General features: G+C 37.7%; 1 long non-coding RNA gene across 1 annotated transcript in view; it reads right to left on the bottom strand.

The window, feature by feature from the left end:
* Positions 1-1,102: 1,102 nt before the first annotated feature.
* LOC135579235 (uncharacterized) overlaps positions 1,103-16,680 on the bottom strand; it is a 28,065-nt gene continuing 12,487 nt past the window's right edge. Inside the window, exons 2-3 of the long non-coding RNA XR_010471950.1 lie at positions 5,489-5,573; positions 1,103-3,884 (exon numbers count right to left, since the gene is read on the bottom strand). This is a non-coding gene — a long non-coding RNA (uncharacterized LOC135579235). The remainder of the gene's footprint in view (positions 3,885-5,488; positions 5,574-16,680) is intronic.

The raw sequence follows: 16,680 nt of genomic DNA on the forward strand, positions 1-16,680 counted from the left end.
TGTTTTTTTCAGAACAAAGGGCAAACATATTCCTGGGAGAGATGGCATTTCTTTGCACAGAAGTCATTCTGTTAACTGAACCGTAAGCTGGGTCCCAGTATTCATCTCTTTGTAGTCAATGATTGAATAGTTTCAAGTTGATTTCAAGACCTGATAAATACAAGAATCTGAAACTTCCTTTTGTTTTGACAGGACAGAGAAAATTACAGAAATTCAGTCACAACTTTTTCATTTTTTTAGTGATCACTATGAATTTTGAGCTCCTGGCATCTAGGAATACGAGGGAAAATGTACAGGACATGAGCCCAGTGAGACAGTGAGTCCTATAGAAAGGAAAATAAACCTGCTGCAGAGATCCATTTTTAGCATAAGTTTTTCCTCTCACATTCTTCATTTCCTTCCACTGAGGTTGAAATTAATTTGAGCGCTTGGGTAGACATTGTTGTCAACACCATTTGCAGAAAACATCTAGTAATTTTATTCGGTTCTAGGCCTAGGGAATTTTATGCACTGAGCATTAGAAAAGTTGGCTTTGTGTACTATAGCAGCTAAACTGCACTTGGCCTGCTTGAGTGGTATAAGTAGTGCAAGATATCCTCTTAACCTTACTCAACAAAGAATAAGTCCTCAAAAGTGAATTGCTCAGTAATGCTACTCAGCTAATTCAATCAGGTTTTCCTGGAAAATAACCACTGAAGTTCCTCTTTTGCCACCTATTTGCATCAATAAAGTGGTGCATAACTGCTGAGGGCACAGTAAATTATCCCGTATAGTACTTGTATAGTACTTGTACTTTTCATTGCAGATTTCTATTAAGCTACCAGAGAAACACTAGGATCGATTATTGCCCTCTAACTCATGTGCTATAGCCTTTCCCTGGATTAATTTGTTTGAGGGAGAACACAGATTTGATTTTTTTTTTTTGATGTCCAGTTTGGACTGAAAAACATCTTGTTAATGTAAACCTCCTACATCCTCCATTGAGTGATGCTTGGACTAATTACCTTCCCTGTTAGTAGTATGTATCCTATTTTTAATATAATATAGCTAGATTATTTCTTTCAACTTGTAGCTATTGTTTGGAATGTAGGCATTTGTCAATCTGACTAAATACCCCTCTTTTATCAATTTCCTGGTTTTCATACAGCTACTAATATATCCCTTGGTCTTCTTTTTATCGAGCTAAGCAGCTTTATGCTCCTGGAGAGAATTACTATTAGGGCTATTTTACAATACTTAAGTCATTCCATACATCTTCTCTGTATCCTTCAATTCATCAAAATTTTTGGGCGCTGTGGACACCAGTACAAATTGCGTCACTAGGCAATTTATTTGCATTGCTACCAAGAACAAAGGGACTATGATCTTTCTGATCCAATATAATATTTTATTATATTTACGCAGCAGAAGAATGCATTACTTCTTTTGAAATAGGAGCTCATGTTCAGCTGATTACACATTATGCACCTCTAATCCTTTTCAAGATTTTTACAGTTTTACAATCTTTGTAGCATCTACAAACCACATTAATAATGATTTTTTGTTTTCTTCCAAAGCACTGATAAGCATATTGAATAGAATACAGTTAAGAACTAAGCCTTGCAGAACCCAGTATAACGTTCACTAAGAAGATTCCTGTTTATAGTTGCATTTTGAAACTTATCAGTCAATCAAACTTTAATCTCATTAATGTCCACAATGCTCATCTGCTGTTGGCTGAGCCTCATTTTTAATAACCCATATTGGCAGAAAAGCCCAGAAAATACTTCAGAATTGAACAGTTCTATTAACTTTACACCCTTAGACTGTTTTTCACATTAACAGAAACCTCCTATAAAACTTGGGGATGTCTTAAAAAAATAACTACTTTTATTGAAAACACTGTTATTAAAGCAGTATACTCATAAAAAAGGAAAACCATTGGTTGACTAGAGAAGTATAATGAGCACTGGTGGTTTTATTTTTAATATCATTCTATACTAGCAATTGTATTACTGCTTTTGGGTCTTTCTGATAGTCATTTGAATACTGAGCTCATGCCAATTGCTTATGTGAACTCCTAGCACACAACAGCCAAACAATGAATTTCAGAATTTACCACATTGCCCTAATACATATTGAAATTCAACATAAACAATAGAAGTATCTCACATAAATTTTAAAATTCTATAAAATAATCTATATAGATCCACTGGTGTATTTTAAGCAGTTCTGTTCAATATCATAATGCTTTCTGTTCAATTTGAAAGTAATGTATTTGAAAGCATGTATTGTTTTACGAAAACATTTTATTGCTTGCCATAAACACAAGACTTATTGGAAGAAAACACTTAATGAAGAATTTTACTTGGTTATTTTTGTTAGTTCTACCATCTTATCCTCTAAAAGCCAGTCCTATTTTTAGGGTTATCTGAATTCTTCATACACAAAAAACCCTATTATTTCGTAATCAGCTGCCAAGTTATTTCTCCTTTTCTTTTGCTTCCCTTATAATTTTTTGCAGTTCCAAGCGCCTAATCTTTATGACTTATGAGACTCTTCCCTCTTCTTTCATTTCCTAACTTTCTTTTGTACTATTATTTTTATATGCACACTTCTACCTTCCTTCTAGACTGTGTCACAGGGTTATTTTACCTAACATAGTTGTTTTTCTCTGAAGGATCATAGTTTTCTTTAAGCAATCTTAGAGAGTTGCCCATTTAATTTTACATTTTTTGTTTTGATTCTTTTTCTTCCAATTGATCCAGCTTGGAATTTTCTTCTGCTTCCCAAAACTGCAGAATTTAATCCCACTTTCATTTTTCAGTACGTTTGGGTGGTATAGTTTTATCACAACAAACCATTAGGAGGACCAATGTTTTCAACACTTTCCTGAAAGTGGTATGATCATAACTGGACAGTTAACAGAGGATATTCAAAATAAGTTCATTATTGACCCGTAAAAGTTAGTGCAGGAAAACTTAATCAGATTTCTGAGGAAGAAATACACGTTCACTATGTATGCCTTCAAAATTTAGCTTATTCATAGCTCTGGTTTTGATTAATAGTATTGGTTGGATAGCAAACAATGAACCAAAGTCCTACTGTGAACAACAAAGGCAGCTCCCATAAGTTCTGGAGGTTGGCAGTCAGTTAACGCAGAATGTGCTTAGAGAAATTTCTATGGAAGAGAACTTTTTATGAGTTGGTGAAAAGTAAACCTAATTTACCTTGCGTCTTCCATAGCAGCAGAAATGTTTTACCGATGGCTTCAGAGTGGAGACTTCTGGATCGATTTTTCACTCACCTCACATTTTCATGTAGTTTTTACTAACATTTGGTATCTCCTAATAAGCATTGATATTTCTTTCTCACCTCTTCTGAACAAACTAGCATATTTGGGATAGTCTATTGCTATGCCTTGCTTTATTGACTCCTGAAGTCTCATTCCTACCTGGCATAGGCTACTAAAGTCATTTCCGAAACTGTGAAGAGTTTTGGGGATGTGTTAAGATCCTAGTAGCTGGTAATCCATGAACACCCAGGACCTAAATCTTCTTAACTACATGGCAGATTTTATCTAGTGGATAATTAGTCTAGACAAATATTCAAATGAAGGTTCCTTGCTCCCTTGAATTGAGGCTTTCAGCTAAGAAAAATAACTTTTCACCAACACATAGATGCAGATATGTATATATGTGCACTGGGGAGGTACTTGATTTTACTTAGAAGCATCTTCTGGTATTTTTGAGATTGCAGGCTAGGGAATCAATCAGCAAAGCAAAACAGAGTTAATTTGACCTTTCAAAGCATCTTAACTGCTTACAAATAAGGGCCTAAATCCCCATGGCATTATGCTGTATAACTGTACAGCTGAGTAAGCGATCCCAATTTCATCTCAGTATCTGGAAAAGAAGAAAAGACAAAAAATTGTATTTTCCACAATTCTGAAAAAAAATTTTAATTATTTTATGGAGCAAAAATGAAACTAAAAAAGGAGTATTGTGAGTACAATGCTGGATGTCGCTGATGTGAGAAGGCAAACATGCAAAGATGAGTGGAGATGAGAAAATGCCAGATATCATTTTGTTTCTAGGCATTTGAGTTAAAGGAAATCAAAACATTTTTCTGCTTCAATAAAAAATTTCTAAGGTTAAAAGTTACTTTACTTTTAAAATAAATTAATTCAGCAACAGAGCTAGTATTTTTTTTTTTCAATTTACAGCCACTTAATGATTAACTCCTGCATTACATTCTATTTTCTGTCAAAATAGAGACAACAAATAGGTTCATGTGATAACACTGATGTTAGGAAAATTTCCATGGTGCAATGGTGGTACTGTAATTTGGTGGAGCCTGTTAGAAACACAGAAATCTCTTTCATATATTCACGAACCTGTATCCAAAACTTGCATATGTGTATGTAAGAACAAGATGAAACTGATGTAGTCAATGATTTATAGTTGTTTGCTACCTGCAAAAATGACCTTGTTAAAAGTGAAGTTCAGTAATTAAATGAAAATGTTATCTTTTCAGTTGAATCTAAATATCAAAGCTGACTCTAAAAATGTAAAAATATTTTAACAAAACAGATAGTCTACTTCTGTAAATAAGTCTTTGAAGAACAAAGGTGGGGAAAAAGTAAATTAGATTTTTCCACTGATCTTACTGTTTAGTAAAGCTTTGAAAGAAGGTCTGTGAAAACTTGTTCCAGAATTTCGGGACCTACTATCATAACAAAAGTTAGTTTGCTCTAATTTCACTAGCTTTTGTCTTATCTGGACTTGTACAAAGAATCTGGCACTGTCCCGCGTGACATCCTTGTCTCTGAATTGGAGAGATATGGATAGACCACTCAGTGGATAAGGAATTGACTGGATGATGCCACTCAAAGAGTTGTGGTCCATGACTTGATTTCCAAGTGGACACCAGTGACAAGTGGCGTTCATCAGAGGTTACTATTTGGACTGATGCTTTTCAACATCTTTGTTGGTGACATGGACAGTGGGATTGATTGAACACTCAGCAAGTTTTCAAACACCAAGCTGTGTGGTGTGATTAACACACTGGAGGGAGGGGATCCCATCCAGAAGGACCTTAACAGGCTTGGGAGATGGGCCTATAGGAAACTCATGGAGTTCAACAAAACCAAGTGCAAGGTCCTGTACATGAGTCAGGGCAATTGCAAGCACAAACACAGGCTGGGTGGAAAATGGATTGAGAGTAGCCCTAAGGAGAAGGACTTGGGAGTGCTAGTTGATGAGAAGCTCAAAGGGAACCAGCAATGTGCACTTGCAGCCCAGAAAGCCAACCATATCCTGGGCTGCACCTAAAATAGCGTGAACAGCAGGTCAAGGGAGATGATTCTCTCTCTTGATTCTGCTCTTCTGAGACCCCACCTGGAGCATTGCATCCAGCTCTGGGGGCCTCAACATAGGAAGGACATGGATCTGCTGGAGTAAGTCCAGAGAAGGGCCACCAAGATGATCAGATGGCTGGAGCAGCTCACCTGTGAAGGCAGGCTGAGACAGTTGGGGTTGTTCAACCTGGAGCAGAGGAGGCCCTGGAGAGACCTTATGCCAGCCTTCCAGTACCTAAAGAGGATATATGACAAAGCCGGAGAGGGACATTTTACAAGGACATGTAGTGATAGAACAAGGGGTAATGCCTTTAAACTGATAGACAGTATATTTAGAATAGATATAGGGAAGAAATTCTTCACTATGAAGGCAACGAGGCACTGGAACAGGCTGCCCAGAGAAGTTGTGGATGTCCCATCCCTGGAATTGTTCAAGGCCAGGTTGGGTGGCATTTTGAGCAACCTGAGCTAGTGCAAGCTGTCCCTGCCCATGGCAGGGGGATTGGAACTAGATGATTTTCAGGTTCCTTCCAACCCAAACCATTTTATGATTCTATCATGTTTCATAAATTTTTTGCCTCCAAATACAATACTTTCACTCAATTAAGAAACATTGAATACTGAAACCGTTATATTAATGGGAGTGAAAACAACTGCTAAGTATAGGAAGAAAATCTTAGGTTACCCATGAGAATAAACAGAAAAAAATCTAGAGAAATATTTTCAATTCTTCTTCTATCTGTTATATCTCAGATGGGGGAAAAATCAAATAACACATTTCCCTTTAAACCCTGGATGACAGAATATAAATCTTTCGCTTTTACATACCCATGCATTTCCTATTACTGGAAATAGAAGATTTAGCAGCCTGAGCACACACCTTTGGTGTGATTTCGCCCTGGAAGTAATTGAAGGAGACTTGTTTGCTTCGTTTATATTTGTTGAGGTCATAGATCTGTGTACTAGCCTTTAATCTAAAGAAGTATTTTCTTTCTGAATGCAAAGGGACCCTCAAATCATTCTTGGTGGTCACTTAGGAGAAGCCAAGAATCAGCCTGAACCTGATGGGGGTATAAAGGCATGAGAATATGGCCTTTAGCATCATGGCAGCCCTGGACACGTAGCAGCTGGGACACTGATGGTGTGGCTATTGACGGGCAAGAGCATGGTGAGGAGCTGCTTTGGATGGGAGGCATCTGAGTTCTGACACATGCACCTGTCTTCACATAGCACTTCGAAGGCTTTTGATACAGAAGTCAGCTGCAGGGAACAACACGGATCACAACCTCTTCTGAGAGACACTAAATAGCCATGGTATAGATGGTAGTGCATTTCGAAAGTAGCACTGCTAATCTGCATGTCCTTGGCCACAGCCACAAAAAAGTGTGCCTATCAGTGGATGTTTTTGTTATGATAGACCTGACTATACTGAGCTTGACTTCTAGCGGCTGGCATAATCATTTGCCTTAATGCAAAATCCACTTGCTCTGGGACAAGGTTCAGGGCTTGCATGTGAGTGACAGCCTTTTAAGAAAACTAGAAGTTTCCAGCACTATTAACATTTGAAGAGTCGTGGCCTGTTGCTGAGGCTTCCAACAGGAATGCAATTTCTAATGCTGGTAATATACAAGCAGAATGGGTTTGAGAAAGCAAAAATAAACTTGTTTGCCTCCAGCAATGTAAATGTGTTCTCCTGTTACTACAGACAGACTGTTACCCATCTGAGCCACTTGTTTAGAGCTGAATTTCATGTGGTGATAGCATCATGGTCTTGTAACTGGCAGTGGAGTTCCTTCTGGAGACTCTCTGAGGCCTCCATGGACACTCATGCTCCTACTCATATTCAGTGTTCACTAACTTGATTGGCTCTATGTGCTGATGCAGTGATATCAGTGCAGATGTTGAAGGCTGTTAGTAAGCAGGGCATGTGTACAGAGTGTCTGGCTGGCCTGTGCTGTGGGGATGAGGCTGTTAGATCAGGATGGCCTCACTGGGACAGTCCTCAGGAGCACAAAAAAGAGCACAGGGGCCATAACACTCAGTTGTAGATTGCAGCCTGAATCCACCCCTCTGTGTACATCATTGTCCACCTCACTTTGCTCACCTGCATTTACCTTCCTTAATCCAGTGTTACTGTCAGATTGCTGAGAATTGCCATTTCACATCCATTTCCAGTGGTGAGGGACAGGATTTTCCAGGAGTAATTTTGTTAAGAACAAGAGTTTTGTACCCTGATTAGCTGTATGCCAATGACAGACATAAATCTGTCCCTAAGGGACTAGGATGAGACACACTATTCATTTCTAAGCTTCACAGTGATTGACTGCAGCCCCAATTAGGCTGAAGCATTCAGTTGTATTTTGTGTACACTCTTCAAGGACAGCCTGGAATACCTTGTACTCTCAATTCTACTGAGTATATGGTTTAAAAAGTTTTTAAATTGAATTGTAAATTTAATTTCTTTAATGCAATACTATCCTGTCACAGAAAGGCAAATATTTTTCAGAATAAGTTTATGGAGGGGTTTGAATCTACCTCAGACATTTAATTTTGAAGTGACCTTGTTTATGTGTTTGTTAAACTACAGCTGCGTGCTCAGCATTACAGGAGTCTGGGCCCCTGCCTCCAAATAAGTCAGTGAAAATGTTACCCTGCTTTTGGTATTATGTTAATTAATTCTGTGTAAAATTTGGCCTGTTAAAAAAAGGAGCTTCATTCCACAGAAAAAATATACTGTTTTTTCTCATACCTGTGTTTTGATAACCTAAACATTGTAGAAATCATAGCTTGGACAGCAATGTCTGAGGGACACTGAAAATACTGTGTTTAAATAAATGGCACAAAAAGAAGGAAAACTCTTTCAAGGGTAGTACTGAGTGGTTTGAGCATCAGATGCAATTGTGATTCATGTTTTCTGAAATAACATTACATAATGTACACAACTGTGGACACATATTTTTGGGTTTTATCTTTCATTTTTATCAGTGTGAATCAGTCTTTTCTTTCAAATTTCTGTTTACGACCTACTAGTCATATTTTATGGTGCCATTTAGTATCACTGGTGTGGTCACTATGGCAGTTTGATTTTAATAAGTTTTAAACAGGCATTGCCAGTCTGAAGGTTATCTCTAAGGGTTATGATTTAGAGTTATCAGTTTTACTCAGTATTATATCATGAAAGGAAAACAGGACATGGCCTCAAACCATGACATTTAGATGGAAGCTTCAGAAACTCAAAGACTGGAGCTTGGCAGTCTGATGTGGAGTTTTAATTCTGCCTGGTTTAACAAAAAGGTCACTTTGTAAAATTTAAATCGGAATCCACGGTCCTATTTTAAGTTACCCACAACTTTTAGAAGGTTGTTCAGACTCAGGGATTTAGTAAAACACATCTCATTTGCTGAAATATGTCCTTACTTTCAGTTCTCAAATAACTTTCCAGTCCAGCGGAAAAAAAAAAAAATAAAAAAATATAAAAGAAGTGTTAATTGTGGCGAAGTCCAAACTGTGGTTGTTCACATTAAATATTTGCTTCCTAAACTGAAAGAGAGGAAGGAGATTGATTTCTGCAAGTGAAAGGCAAGCATCAACATAAATTGCATTGGTTGAAATCCTGTGACTTAAGAGAAGGAAAAGAATAAGACATAAAGAAACATCAAGTAAGTACAGCTGTTTCTTAAATTGTCTTTCCTCTCAGCGTTGTTTGTAGATTCCTACATCTAGAAAGCTGTTTCCTTGTTCTTTTGTGAAACAGTGTTGATATTAGACAACATTATGATCTTTATTTATGACCCCATAAAGACAAGCTAACTACATATTAGTACTGCTTCTGATCGTACTTATTTAAACTGAGATTGTGGAAGAATTAATCCTGCTGAGCACACACACTGCAGTCAGATGGCATTGTTAGCTTTGTCATTGATCAAAAGAGCAAAGAGAATTTGTGATCAACAGCTTGCAGCCCTCTTTTAACTGTCTGTTGGTACCTGAGTTCTGGTATTTATCAGTTCTTCAAACAGCTTTTATTGCTTATCCATCTGACCACCTTACCTGATCAGTTTTGAAGAGTTAATGATGTTTGTCAGATCTCAGAGGTCTGTTTTTCTGAGAAACAAACCAAGTAATTATTTGATGGGATGCTGATGAGCTAGTTTGTACACGAATTTTCTCCTTCCTGACCAAACCAGTCATCAAACTGTATAGTGTTACATGTAAGAATTTATTCTGTAATGGTCTTCCTGCAGTCTCAGGCTCTACACTCTACAGCATCAAATGCTGTAACAATATTATTCCCATAATGTTAATAAACAAGCCAGCTTGTTCATAATGAGATATCAATCAATCCCTTAATCCCCGATGCCTGAAGTTAAAATCTTCTGTTCCTGGTGCCACAATTTATGTGCAAAGCTAGTCATCACTGACTTCTTATTGCTAGCTGTGGTGTCTGACACATCAGTAGCAACAAGCTATAGATGTGTACAGACTGAGGCAAAATGGTTGTACTCAGGGACATTCAGCCCCTCTGGAGCTTTAGTCTTCAAGAGAGGTCTTCCAAGCAATACATGAAATATTCATTTGTACTTGAGTTGTCATTTGTCTGTGTCCCCTTATACTTCACTGTTGCTGAAGCACTGAGTAGAAGAAGACTGTTCTGCGTTCGATCCTCTTTTTATTTTGGTCTAATACAACCACTATATTTTGAGCTATTAAAAGATTATCTTCTGCTATGTCTTTCCTTTGAGCAGCTGATTTGTGGAGATTAGAAACTCATTAAGTGTTCACAGTCCATGGTGATGGGCATAGCCTACATAATCCAACAGACAGATATTGGAAACGTGTGTAAGGTGCAACATAAACATATTTAGGTAGAGACTGAATGTAAATATTTCACAGCAGAAATCAGGTGCCAAGTCTGAATGCTTCCATCCAAAGAACTGACTGCATTTTTCAAATTAATGCCTCTTTAGTAGAACATATACAATTCAAAAATAAATCAACTCAATGCAGTCCTCCATGTAATTCTCAGTTTACATATTTATGCAAATTTACCCTGTTACTAAATCAGATTATCCACTTCATGAACAACAAAGCAGTATATATTTTAGAACTTGGTGTACCAATAATATTAGATTTCAAATTATCCCTTAGGGTAACAGAAATAAACCTGATTTCCTTTCCTTTTCCTTTCCTTTCCTTTCCTTCCTTTCCTTTCCTTTCCTTTCCTTTCCTTTCCTTTCCTTTCCTTTCCTTTCCTTTCTTTCCTTTTCCTTTCCTTTCCTTTCCTTTCCTTTCCTTTCTTTCCTTTCCTTTCCTTTCCCCTTTCCTTTCCCCTTTCCTTTCCCTTTCCTTTCCCTTTCCTTCCCTTTCTTCCCTTTCCTTCCCCTTTCCTTTCCCCTTTCCTTTCCCCTTTCCTTTCCCCTTTCCTTTCCCCTTTCCTTTCCCCTTTCCTTTCCCCTTTCCTTTCCCCTTTCCTTTCCCCTTTCCTTTCCCCTTTCCTTTCCCCTTTCCTTTCCCCTTTCCTTTCCCCTTTCCTTTCCCTTTCCTTTCCCCTTTCCTTTCCCCTTTCCTTTCCCCTTTCCTTTCCCCTTTCCTTTCCCCTTTCCTTTCCCCTTTCCTTTCCCCTTTCCTTTCCCCTTTCCTTTCCCCTTTCCTTTCCCCTTTCCTTTCCCTTTCCTTTCCCCTTTCCTTTCCCCTTTCCTTTCCCCTTTCCTTTCCCCTTTCCTTTCCCCTTTCCTTTCCCCTTTCCTTTCCCCTTTCCTTTCCCCTTTCCTTCCCCTTTCCTTTCCCCTTTCCTTTCCCTTTCCTTTCCCTTTCCTTTCCCCTTCCTTTCCCCCTTTCCTTTCCCCTTTCCTTTCCCTTTCCTTTCCCTTTCCTTTCCCCTTTCCTTTCCTTTCCTTTCCTTTCCTTTCCTTTCCTTTCCTTTCCTTTCCTTTCCTTTCCTTTCCTTTCCTTTCTTTCCTTTCTTTCCTTTCCTTTCCTTTCCTTTCCTTCCTTTCCTTTCCTTCCTTTCCTCTCCTCTCCTCTCCTCTCCTCTCCTCTCCTCTCCTCTCCTCTCCTCTCCTCTCCTCCTCTCCTCTCCTCTCCTCTCCTCTCCTCTCTCTCTCCTCTCCCTTTTCTGTGAAATAGCAAAACATTTCTAAGGAAATGTCCTACACAGACAACACAGAAAAGAATCATATCCTAGTCAAATAATAGTCACACTAAACCAGTTTATTTTTATTGTGCATTAAGACAATACTTGTTCTTTTAAACTAATGGGAATTACAAATATGTATTTTGCCTTGATCTAATGTAATGGATATATGCATGTTTATACAAACATATACATGTAAACCTATACAAATATGTGTATGTATATGTATGAGTGAATGACTTTAATTATATCCTTTTGTACCAGAGCAATCAATTTGAAGTCATTGTGCAACTCTCAACAAGATTTCTCTTACGAAGATACTCAAATTCAGTTAATTTAGTTTACTATACACATGTTCATTGTTGTTTCCAAAGGAGCTAAACCAGTACCTAGACAAAGGAGCCTAAAAAATGCAAATCTCTATCATTTGTAAACTCAGATGAGAAAATATTTGAATGCTTTTGTCTAAAACTTAAGCATTTTTTAGTGATACTGTAATTTAGATAATTTCTGAGGGACAATCACTCTGATGTCAATTTACACAGTAAAAATATGTAAGAAGTCTAGCATTAGATATGCTATATATACAGGGAAAAAATAACATTAATAATAACACTAATAGTTATATTATCATCATTGAATATCCAACCATTCTTCTACAGTACTTATTATCTAGCCTCCAATGAACAAAATGGTTTAAACGCTACTTCCTGGCACAGCGTGTTTGTCCTCCTGTCTTTGGGTCCCATCCTGTGTCCTTATCATTGGTTGAGTTCCTTGCCTCACGCATAATCTCAGTTGAAACTTTTTTCTGTTCTTGAATTTTATGCATCTTTATTTTGGTAAAACCTTTCAGGTGTGTGGGGGGGGTGTTATTTTGGTGTGGGTTTTTTTTTTTGTGTGTTCTTGTTTTGTGTTTTTGCTTTTTTTGTTGTTTTTGTTGTTGTTTTTAGTTTTCAATGTCCTTTCAAATATCTCACCTACATTATTCTTCCATGATGACTGCATTTCCTCCTTTATTGATGTTTGATTTCCTCTCCCCTGCAACATATTCCCAATGTATTCCCATACTCATAATAATCCTAAAATTCAAAAGACCTTCTTCTCTCACTTAGAATCATAGAAACATTCAAGATGAGGCCTCACCAGTCCTTAGCACAGGGAGACAATCACTTCCCTGGTCCTGCTGGCTGCACTATTCTGATACAAGCCCAGATGCTGTTGATCTTTTTGTCCACCTGAGCACACTGCTGGCTCATGTTCAGCCGGCTGTCAATCAACACCCCCAAGTCCTTTTCTTCCAGGTAGTTTTCCAGTCACTCTTCCCCGAGCCTGTAGCACTACCTGCGGTTATTGTGACCCAAATGCAGGACCCAAGACTTGGCCTTGTTAAACCTCATACAATTAGCTTCAGCCCATTAATCCAATCAGTCCAGATCCTTCTGTAGAGGGTTACCTGCCACCTTCTTTTCTGGTGCTTTCACAAGGGTCCTGGTGCTAGGAATATGAAGAGACTTCCGTGAAGGGAGACCACGCTGATGAATAAACTATTCTGTGAGATGCTCCAGCAGGATAGACTCAGACTGGTGTCATCAGTACTTCAAGAATACTATGCACAGGAAATCAGACTTCTCTTTACTATCTTAAGCAAAAAGGAAACATTTCCTAAATACAGAAGATGAACGATTCTATGGCAATATTTTGCAACTGTCAAACTCGTAAAACCTTTAGATCAGAATTTTCCAAAAATGTATGTATATTTAGCTCAAGATTTTTCAGCTAGCATGTGTGCTTCTATTTCTAGATTTGTATATGTAAACTCTTTTGGGTGGATGAATTTTCTGTATATTGTTATGTTCAGCTGCACCTGAAGATGTTGGTGCTTGAGCTGTTGCTCATGTGCAAAAAATATTCAAGTCAGAATTTTTCAGTATTGCCACTGAATAAGTAGATTTCTTTACATTTCAGTCTGATATTAAATGAAAGTGAATTTTTTCAGCATTGGAGTTCTCTATTATTTTATGTATAGCAAAGATATTTCAACTGCTGCATAAATATTTTCTCTCATGGGTCACTGCAGATACACTACAGTTTCAGCATACATGAACACAATACTATTTTACAACAAAAGTCCATAAATCAGCATTCCCATACATCTGAAAATCCTGCTAATCTAACCAGGAACTTTGGAAATTTACTTCCAAATCAGGTACATTTTTTAGGAAAAGATTTTTTTTTAAGCCACTTTACCTGTAATTAAAATGAGAAACTTAATTTTTTCATACACAAGATCAATACCTGGGCATAGTTTGAAGTACACTGATCAGTGTGTACTACAGAACAGTGAAAATCCCAGTGGAAATGGGACATGACCAGATCAGACATTTTCCATCTTTTTCCAAATCTAGTGTGATTCAAAAAAGAACTGAAACTGCATGTCTACTACGTCAGAGATGTTGCAACCATTTCTTAAATCTTTTCAGATTCAAAGTTTATCTCTCCACAGTTTAAGCCTGACTACAGTGACTGCTGCACATACTGTTATGTGAGAGCAGCAGTGATAAATCACTTCTTGCAAAGTGAGTCACGCTCCGACAAGGAACACAGCAAGAGTCTAAACAGTGATTAAAAGGCAGAGTGGCTCAGTATAATACTGCTCAGTAATTCCAGGCTGTAGTTGAGCAGTTTAGAAATGATAATGAGAGCCACAGAGAGTGTTAAAGACTTTCTTTACTCCCCTACTCCACCACCACAGCACAATATGCTTCTGGTGACTTAGGACTATGTAGTCCAATCATGAAATACGTAAATGTTAGATCTTGGAAGTCCTATGAAAAGACCATGGCTGATTAAAAAAAGGAAAACAACTTTTCTTTTTTTTTTTTTTTTTTTTAATTTTTTCCCCCAGTGGTTCGCAATGAAAAATGAAGGTAGCTATGCTAGCCAGTTTGTCTGCTTTACTCGACAAACTAGACCCTAATATTTTTATAAAATAAGCTGAAATTGAAGAAGTGCAGTAACTATATTAGATGAGTTAATAATCCAGTTAGATATTGATTTATAGTTCTTAGAAAGAAATGTTTTAAGTTGTGCTCCAGTATGTATGAAGAGCCGTGAAGATTGCCGACCACTTCAAGAAACACAGATAAAGAGGTTTTTTTCTCTTCTGAGACATATTTGAAGGTTTCTTTTGCTAAATTTTTCTGCCACTGTTACCAGTGATTTATTTCTACTTCTGATAACAACCATGAGGGTGCTCACAGGGCGAAGACTTTAGGAGGTACTCTCATCCTTTCAGCACCAAGCAGATTAACAGAAATGTGCATCAGACTGTAGGTGATAGGAAGTCATCCACAACATATCTCCACTTGCAGAGCTATTGTTGCTGTAAAAATGAATTAATACTACTAAAAACTAAAAGATATTCATATCACTGGTAGCTAGCCATGTAGTTTAGCTGGTTGGTTTTAACTGACTCCCTTCAAAATCAGTGGAAAGTGGGTCACCTTAGGGATCTTCTGTGTTAGACCTCTCCTTTGAATTTTCCTCTGGATGAACCTGTGTCCCTGCACTGACTACTCAGAGCAGGCAGAAGACCAAAGGACTGAATTAGGCTCCTCTTTTTGTCAAGACCATCTTGGGTAGATGAGACTTGAGGACAGACCTGGGCTCTGTTTCTTCAGAACTGTCTTTTTAGCTATTTGACAGAATCAGACTTTTGTAGGTTTATTTTATGTAGTCTGATGGTACTAGCATCAGTAAAAGTTTATTATATGTCAAGAGCGTGGCTTTACATGTTAGAAAGATTAAACTCAAATACTAGCTCTGAAACATCCTTTATGCTTGTGGGAACCTTCCCTGCTGAAGAAAGAAAGAAATTAAGTACTTTAAAACTTTGCATTTTACTTTTTAATGCAATTTTTACTTTTTAATGTAATTCAAGAGAGCCTACAGTGACAACTGAGAAGGACTTGGGGATATTGGTAGCTGAAAAATTGGACATGACGCTGAAATGTGTGCTTGCATCCCAGGAAGTCAATTATATTCTGGGCTGCACAGAAAGAAGCATGGCCAGCAGCTCGGGGACGTGATTCTGCCCCTCTATTCCAGCCTCAGGAGACCTCACCTGGAGTTCTGTGTGAAGTTCTGGGGTCCCCAGCACAAGAAAGACACGGACCTCTTGGAGCAGATCCAGAGGAGGGCCACAAAAATTATTAGAGGGCTGGAGCACCTCTCCTATGAGGAAAGGCTGACAGATTTGGGTTTATTCAGCCTGGAGAAGGAGGTTCTGGAAGGACCTTACTGAAAACTTTCAATATATGAAGACATTGTATAAGAATCATAGAATCATTGACTTGTAGAATCATTTAGGTTGGAAAAGACCCTTAAGATCATTGAGTCCAACCGTAAACCTAACACTGCCAACTCCACCACTAAGGATGATAGACTTAGAAAAATTAGGAAGAAAGCCAACAGGATGATCAAAGGTAACAATGTGACAAGTATATGAGACAAACTATAAATGTTTAGCCTGGAAAAGAGGCTGCTGAAGTGAATATTATATAACTGTCTATGGTCATGACTGTTGAAATGTAATATCTAGGACATGAGTACAGTTTAGTGTTAGCTACCCTAAGCTAGAAGTAAACTGAACATTTGCCACAAAATGATAGATATAGATTTATGTTAATGTAATATAACATAGTTTAGTATGATACAATGTAATGTAACCAAAGGGGAAAAAAATGGATGAAGAGGACCTTGAATCACTCTTCATTTTTACTTTGCCTTATATTCAATTTTACTGAATTTCGCATTATCTTTTTGCCAAACTCTGCTTCTATTTATTTTATTTTATTTCCTGTGACACTACCCTGAAAATTTCAGACCCATGTTTTAGACCCATGTCAGCCAGGACACTTCCTTGCAGAAATTTCACGTACATTATTCTTGATGGCTGGAATGACAGTACCATAAAACTAAATTCTTTTTTCTATATTTTTCAATATTAGATTCAGCTGTGAATCATTTAAAAATAAAACTAACCATGGCACATCTGTATTTTATTATATGTCATACATCCTCACAGTGTCTTCCTCAGTTGATGCTGGGCAAGTTAAATTTTCATTTTGAAAAGTACTTCATGGTGAAGCACTTTGCAAGAATTTTCCAATAACAGAATACAGACTCTTATACAGTTAGATTGCTC

Source organism: Columba livia, chromosome 3, assembly GCF_036013475.1.
Source record: "Columba livia isolate bColLiv1 breed racing homer chromosome 3, bColLiv1.pat.W.v2, whole genome shotgun sequence".
NCBI classification, from domain to species: Eukaryota; Metazoa; Chordata; class Aves; order Columbiformes; family Columbidae; genus Columba; species Columba livia.